This window comes from Rhamphochromis longiceps, linkage group LG15 (genome assembly GCF_057381845.1).
Source record: "Rhamphochromis longiceps isolate RC_006_pf linkage group LG15, R_longiceps_female_GT1.1, whole genome shotgun sequence".
Classification (NCBI taxonomy): domain Eukaryota; kingdom Metazoa; phylum Chordata; class Actinopteri; order Cichliformes; family Cichlidae; genus Rhamphochromis; species Rhamphochromis longiceps.
In genome coordinates, this window is record NC_140571.1 from 26,895,252 (window position 1) to 26,903,453 (window position 8,202).

Genomic DNA, 8,202 nt, shown 5'->3' on the forward strand with positions numbered 1-8,202 from the left:
TCAGAATTTTGGCCTCAAGCGCTGTAAAATACATTGACCGCGCCTTCTTTCCCTCCGTCTCCATGGTGACTCGCTTAATCTGTGCTCCACTAATCAGGGCTTTATGTATCCTCGTGCGCACGCTTAACTTGGGGTTAAAGCAACTCCGCGTTGACTGAACTAATTGTTATCAGCCTTTCTGAAACCAAATATTCCGAGTTGGACAGTTCGGGGTTACTCAACCCTGCGTATCATTTTTCACTCTGAGTTTTCTAAACCGGCTTCCTGAAATAGGGCCCAGGGCCCTGTTTCAGGAAGCCCCGAACTGCCCAACTCGGAATATTTGGTTTCAGAAAGGTAGAACAGCAATGTTGTTTATTTCTTTACTACAGGAAAATAATGAAGAAACATTGACAGCTGTTACAGAGGAGGAAGCAACAGAGACACTTTATGAGGTTTACATCTTTTAATACTTTGTGTACAGGAAACACAGGCGACCAATAAAGCCAGTTGAACAAAAAATCTGTTTATTCTTCTTTCAACATGTTGAGGTGATGGGTCAAAAGAAATGATTGTGACATATGGTGTCTCTGACTGCTCTTCCATCTTGTATGTCCGTAGGAGGGTCAGGATGTTCATGGTTTGGATCACTGCTGTTTGGTTCAGAAGGACAGTGTTCTCCTCTAATTGTGGCAATGTTGTGAAGAATCACACATGCCACAATAATGTCACATGCCCTTTCTGGGGTGACCCCGAGTCTTTGCAGGCACTGGAACCGGGCCTTAAGCATTCCGATAGTCATTTCAACTCTGGCTCTTGTCCTGCAATTAGCCAGATTATATCGCTGCTGTGGGCCCGGTTCAGGGTCAGAGTAAGGGGTAAGCAAATAGGGTAAACATGGATACCCCCTATCACCAAGCAAGTAGCCAGTGAACTCTCCTAAGACAGAAGGATACACTTCAGTTCAAATGTCCCTGAAGCAATTGGTCTTTATATATTTTAAAGTATTTTCAACTCACCATGTCCAAATTTTGTGCTCAGTGTACATTCACGGAATATTTGTGAGTCATGGACAGAGCCTGGCCACTTGGCTTCCACATTTGTGATAATGTTGGCAGCATCACATATGATCTTCACAGTGCAGAGAACACAAATTAGCATCCATTACTATGATGAAATAATTTGTTAGTTTGAAATGCTACAGGGAACTATGTACCTGTACATTAATGCTGTGGAAAGACTTCTGTTAGGTTTGTAGCATAAACCTATTCGCTGGAACGTTAAGACAATATAATTACACTGCTAAGCAAGACACAAATAGGCAAAGTTCTTCATGTTACTCGTGCACGGGAGAGAACCGGACAACCGCTTGACTCCAGTTGGTCTCGTCCGTCCTCCTGTAACACTGCCCTTTTATTGAGGTTACATGAATATGCATAGGTTCATTAACATACGACGTCTACATACAAACAAAGAGTACCTTGCCTGTGTGTGTGTGTGTGTGTGTGTGTGTGTGTGTGTGTGTGTGTGTGTGTGTGTGTTGCTGATCAAAGGGTTAAACATCCTTGGTCAGGAAGAGGGTAGCCTCCCCCTCACCCTAGATGGTTCATCCTAGATAACACGGTGAGGAAGTCCTGCAGTTCATCTAAACAAAGAGCACTTAGACTAGAACAGACGTAGCTACGTTAATCCTACCATAAAACAATAAGACACGGTATGACCTCTCATGCTCCCAAAGTGCTGTCTAATACACACAAAGTTTGCAGACTATCAAGGATCAAAACCTCTACCAATCTACAACTAATTACAAAACTCTAAGCATATATAAGTAAATATTTCTAAGCATAAATGACAATCAACAATACAAATCTAACATTTCCCCCCTTTTTGACCTTTATGCTTAAAAAGTTCCCAGGTATGAATACCTCATGTCTGACAGTTTCAATGCAAACCTTTTTATACTCAGCATATGTCAAATCACCCTAAATTACTGAAAAGGTACACAGTTTAATAAATGTATTAGCAGTTACCCCATTCATTGAGCTCATCTCATGGCAAACTACATCTTACGAGCAACCAAAGAAATTGTTAATTTAATAGTGAAACTAAAAAAGTAACATTTTCAAAAACATCTCAGCTTGGTGGTGCTTCCTCCGGGTGTGCACATCACATGTCTCTCTGCAGAGTGGTTTAAGCTCTGCAGGGCGTCATGAATGTCTCTTCCAGTTGTTTCCATCACTGTCCATAGGACCAGAGTCCAAATGTATGTAGAATAGACATTCAAACATACCAGTTGGTTTTGTTGTTCGTCAACATGGGTCTCAGCTATTTCCAAGCTGCAGACCTCTCAGCACTCTAGTTTTATGGCCTCTTACCAGCCCCCATCACCTGACTTCAGACCTTCGTCTTGTGAGGGGGATATTTATGACTCCTTAATTGTCCACGCTCTGCAGAGAAACACCTCTGTGGAAAGGGTGCAGGGTTCAGTTGTCTTACTGCTGTTATGATCCCAGCAGCCTTCAGAGTGTCATCGTATGCACAGTATAGTGGCACAGCATTAGGTGATGTTCATAGGAAACTGCTGTCATCACCACCATAGCTTCTGGTTCCTGTGCTTTCATAGAATCATGATGTCATCCCCGAACTCCTTCTGCGCTGTCGATGGAGCTTGGCACGCTCCCCTCATCCCACGAGTTTTCATGTTCCAACGCTGCTGCAGGTTTAAGGCAGAGCACGTCGTACACCTTAGTTGTCTTCCTCAGCGTCAATATTGAATCTTTCATTTTATTTAAAATCTCCTGGAAGCTCAGTAGCACAGCTCTCTGTGTGATGTCTGCTGTGCTGAAGATGATCTCTGATCCTCCTGAAGCCTCTCTCCTGGCCTCAGCTCCCATCTTGTGGACGACCCTCTCCTCTATTTTGCAGGCAGTTTCATGGTCCTTGCTGTGGCTCCAAGGTCTGATCTCATGATGGGCCCCAACCAGCTTGACCTTTGACCTCAACCACTGCCTGGCTGTCGGCTATGCCTGGAATGGTTCACGCTTCTCACTGGGCCTCTGAAGATTTCTCAGGAGATTACTGCTGCACCTGTATTTCCTTGCTAAGAAGAAAAACTTCTATTTGGAGAGCATGTCAACAATCATCAAACCACATTCTTTAGTTCAGTGAACTTCACTTATAGGCCATCAAAGCCTCATCTGAACATGGATGCACCACTTGCATAGGTTTAATATTTGTAAATAAAACGGCTAATCACACAAATCACTGCAACAATAATAGTAAACATTGTTTAATGTTAATCCTTGCACTCCACCTCTTGACGCATGGACATTCCCATGCGTCAACTCACCAAACCTGGATCCCTGTCTTAAAGAAAAAGATTAGCTAGATCATGTCCCAGGCAACATCAGGGCATCTCCTCTGGAGTAGCTCCGTAACCCTGCAATAAAAGATGTTAGCGTGTGTTGCATATTAAGTTTGCTTAACACCTGGCTCTCCCAGGAGCCTGCATACACACCATCACGGCCTGGAAAGCAAAATCTGGAAGTGAAATCAAACTTCATACCTGTAAACAATTGTATCATAAGAGTAATAAGCATTCAACATCAGCAAGACAAGTGTCATGTGCAGGTTTTCTCAAATCAGTAACTACAACTATTACCCTAATTCACCTCAGACATGGATTATCCCATGTACTCTGTTAACATTAATGTAATCAGTGACTTCTCTTAAGCAAAGTCACTCCACTCATATATTATTATTATGGGTTCAAAAGTGGCCAGCAAATGAGCCCATAATAAACTATTCCATAAATACCGTAATTTCTTATTTGTTTTACCCATGTCACTTGTCCGCTTCAGCTGAATCTACCACAGCATTCTCAAAGAAACAAACATTAGCAATACACATTGACTGTGGTCAGACGGAGGTCAGACACAGGTCAACGGATTCTAGAGGTGCCATAAAACACCATTAAGTTAACACTCGCTGTGGAAACAGTAACACTGGTCTCATCACAGTATGTCTCAAACTATATTAATTTCTCCATCAACATATGCCTGTAACTACAGTTTTCTTCACACATAAACCCAGAAATCTCGTAGTAGAGAAACATTAGCCAGTATTCCTATAAATCACATGATCAAACACATGAAGAACCATAATGCTGTAAAAACGAAAATGCAAATGTTAGCGCTTGCGCAGGCGTATGCATACTTTGTCACAGATATCTCTGTGAGCACACAAGCTAGTGAATGACGCACACATAGTAAATTCACAGACACAGAAAATGGCATTTAAAATGTTAAATCATCACGCAACCTCGAGTGTTGCTGTCATCTTTCTGCTCCTGTAAAGGGAAGCACACACAGACTCATCTGCACCCCTGCCAGGCGGGGGTCAACTTCACACAGTCGTGTTACATCAGTAAAGTCTTGTCAGCTTTTGTCAGCTTTTACCAGTCAGTCAGTTTGTTTTCCTTTCACTCACTCATTCATGCATTCATTCTTTCTTTCTTTGCTGATAGTGGAACCTATCGTCGCATTTAGTTTCCACTCTCAGCAAAATGACGTCATTTCAAAAAGAAAAAGAAGAACTTTAGTTTGGATTACATCGCTGAATCCTTTTGGACTGGGACTGTCATTTAATAATTGTCCCAAATAAGTGGCTTTCTCCAGAGTCCATTTAAATGTGGAGAACTCACTTGGCACAATTTTCTCGACGACGTGTAGCGCTTTTAATTCCCGACGTGCAGATCTGCTTAAAGAACAGAGATTATCAAACAAAACTTTCAGTGCACTGTGAAAGTATCAAAATAAAAAGGCCTTGTTAAGTCATGACACAAGCTCCTCATCTCAGGAGGGTAAATCATACCATTAGCATGGTTCATCATACCATCATACTAATCGGCAGGCTCAACTTCACAACAAAAGAAAAATCATCAGCTAGATTCACTCCAAATCAACCATCAGCTGCACAACACACAACATAATCCTAATGTCTTATTAGCTATGAGTTTAATTACCAGGTCTGTGCTCTTCACTCATTTAGGCCACAGATCTATTCTATTCAATTTTCCTTTTCCCTTCATCATAAAACATGTGACATGCTGTCATGCACTTCACAAAACAGTCTGTTCTGACGTATTCAGAGTTGTGTATCTAAATACAGGATTCACTCGCACATCAAAGCAGGAAACTCAGTGTTTTAGAGTCTCTACTCAACACACAACAACTCCAACACATCTCATTCACTCATACTAGAATTCAGTCACCTTTCATTAATCTAAAACCAATCAACTAATTTGCATATCAGCTATTAACCCACCAAGTTGACAGGACGACAGAAAAGCATGTTCAAAATAGTATCACAAAAGACAATTTCCCTCATACAGTAAATTACATGTGCTGCCTCAATCAAGCAGGAAGCTTCTCCCAATTTACCATTTTAACAACTAAATTTATTGTCTGATCACTGGTTGGTCAAACCAGGATCTTTTTTCTCACAAAAGTTAAATTGTTGTCCTGCAACTTGGAGAGTCAATTTTTTTTCTTTAGGATAAATTCAGCATTTGATAACAAGTGTCTGCTAAATTGACACTATTTTAACACTGATGAAAGATAACAAGCTAATTTTCATTACATGTGTTTGTGTTATTAGGCAGGTCTAATGCATGTCTGTGGAGCTGCATCTCCAGCAGAGCATGTTCTTAAAGCTGCCTTTCCTACACACTTCTCTGCTATTATTTAATCATTTCTTAACTAATGTGCTATGAGTCTTCATGAGTCATTTTGTGTTTGGAATTGTTAGTAGGGTTAATGCATGTTCTGCTTGTGTGTGTGTGATTTTGTATATGTTTCTATTTTCGCAATGTTTCAGACTCCGTCTCAATTTTCCAACTTAAGCAGTCAGTTTTCTTTTCCCCAGGTTTGCTAACCCAAATTTTGATTTCCCACATTAAATAATTCCTATGTGTTCTCACCTAGTCTTCTCACTCTGTTGTCCTCTCCCACTTCAACAGTCCAACAGCCGGCAGTTCTCCTTCAGCTTTGTCCTGTGTCCCACTGTCTCTTCTTGCCATTTTACTCCACAGGTGGCAAATGTCAAACTCCAACTGTTCAGTTCTCCTCAAACGTTTTCTTCACATGCACAGTGAAGTCACAGCCACTCTCACTATTGTCCTCTGATGCGGTTGACTTCGTGCTAGTGGCTGAAGTGCTGCTGCTGCTGCCTTCCTGGGCGACTTCTCAGCAGCTGCTGCCGGTTTCTTGGCTTTGGCCGCGGCGGGCGTCTTAGCTTTGGTCTCAGTAACCCTGTTCATCTTGAAGGATCCGGAGGCCCCGGTGCCCTTGGTCTGCACCAGAGTGCCCTTCGCCACCAGACTCTTGATGGCGGTCTTGACACGGGCCTTGTTCTTGTCCACATCGTAGCCTCCGGCAGCCAGAGCCTTCTTGAGGGCGGCCACGGACAGGCCGTTGCGCTCCTTGGAAGCGGCCACGGCTTTCACAATCAGCTCGCCCACGCTGAGGCTGACCTTCTTGGGCTTGGAAGTCATCGTCTTCTTCTTCTTGGCCTGAACCTCGGCGCAGGGCGCAGGGCGTGTTTATGATGGAGCCTTTCCCACCACAGCGCTGGCACGTTGAACGCATCATGAAGGGTCCATTTCTTTCATGTCGCTAGCCAGCATGCTAGCTGCATGTGGCTTGCCCGAGTCACTCAGTCCTTTTTGAGCATTTCAACATGCTGCCACCGCCATCTTGCTCGCCCCTCCGTGGAAGTCATCCAATCAGACAGGAAGATGGGTTTGCTTTCTTCTGCTGCTGTTTATCCACATTGCTGCTGCTTTGCTGGGACTTTTTGTGCTCAGGACTTGCTGCTGTCTCTTTATCATGGAGCTGCATTCCTTATCTTCAGGGAGGAGTGAGCTCGCTTGTGAGGTTGAGAAACACATGGCACTGTAAATAAGTCAGCCAGAAACTTGGCCTGCATGTTTCCAATGATGTTAAACTATAACTTTCTTCCGACCGCTGCATGTGGAAAATTGATTCAGGTCTGCTTTTCACCTGAAAGTGACAACTAAGACATTTCATTATTATCATCACTGCTTAATCAACACATATCTCTCTCTCTCTCTCGCTCTGTGTTTTTGTGAACGGTCCTTTCTTAAAAGCAGAAAATGAAATTATAGTTGTTTTTTTTTTTTTTTTTTTTTTTTTTTTTGGTTGATCAACACAAAACCTTTTTCCTATGATTATTTTTTTCTACAATATAAATTCTCCCTCTTATTCACTCTTTTTTTTTATTTTTTTATTTACAATAGCTGGTGACCTGCAAAATCACCGCTGTCACTCACAATCAAAGGCAATTACTCTTGCACAGTGCACAAAAACACTGTGATGTCAGACACATTCACACTCACTTTGTCATCTGCAAAAATAAATCACATGGCTGATGATATGTGCCATGGTGATCCGTAAATATGATCACCAGTTTATTTAACTATTTTTCAACCCAACAAACAAATAATCAAAAACATGATGCTGATGTTATGAACACTCTACACACAAGTCAAGATGCAAGAAAACTGCTCATGGAAACGTTGCACACTCCAGTTATCACAGTTATCATAGCGCTGTTTCCCTCTCTTAGAGTAGTTCTCAGACAGCTCTCGATCTGATAATGTGTAGCCTGCTCATCAGCTCAGAAGAAAAAAAAAAAAAAAACTGCAACGCAACATCACACAGTAGTTGCTCTGCCCACAGCGGCAAAGTCTTACACTTTCATATTCAACTCAGCTTCTCCATCATGTACTTTTAGATGTTTCATACAGGGTTGAGCATATTAGTTGTTTTCACAGATGTGCTCTATATCTCAACAATGGCTCATAATAAGACGAAAGTCTTCCACACAGGTCAAGTGCCTCTATGCACTTCAGTAGTTTAAATATTTACCTATATCACTTCACCTCACATGTCATCGTACTGAATTTAAGCAATCACAAGCGTAATGTAGATGACTTTTAACAACTATCCACCTCAATTACGTCTATGGTCTGGCACACAGGCTGAAGAGTTAACGTTTTGTGTCAGCAAGGGGTGGGGGGACAGCCACCCACCAGAGCATAGCTGCTGATGTGGGCTGGCCTTCTCCACACGCTCTTCAAGGCTGGTGTGTTTTCTGAAAACTTCTAACATTTTAATCTCTTCCATTTTTAAGCCTGCGATT

The 8,202-nt window shown here is 42.2% G+C and overlaps 1 pseudogene; it reads right to left on the reverse strand.

Annotated features, from left to right (window-relative positions):
• Window positions 1-1,415: 1,415 nt before the first annotated feature.
• LOC146652805 (histone H1-like) lies at window positions 1,416-6,746 on the reverse strand (annotated as a pseudogene).
• Between the last annotated feature and the right edge of the window lie 1,456 nt (window positions 6,747-8,202).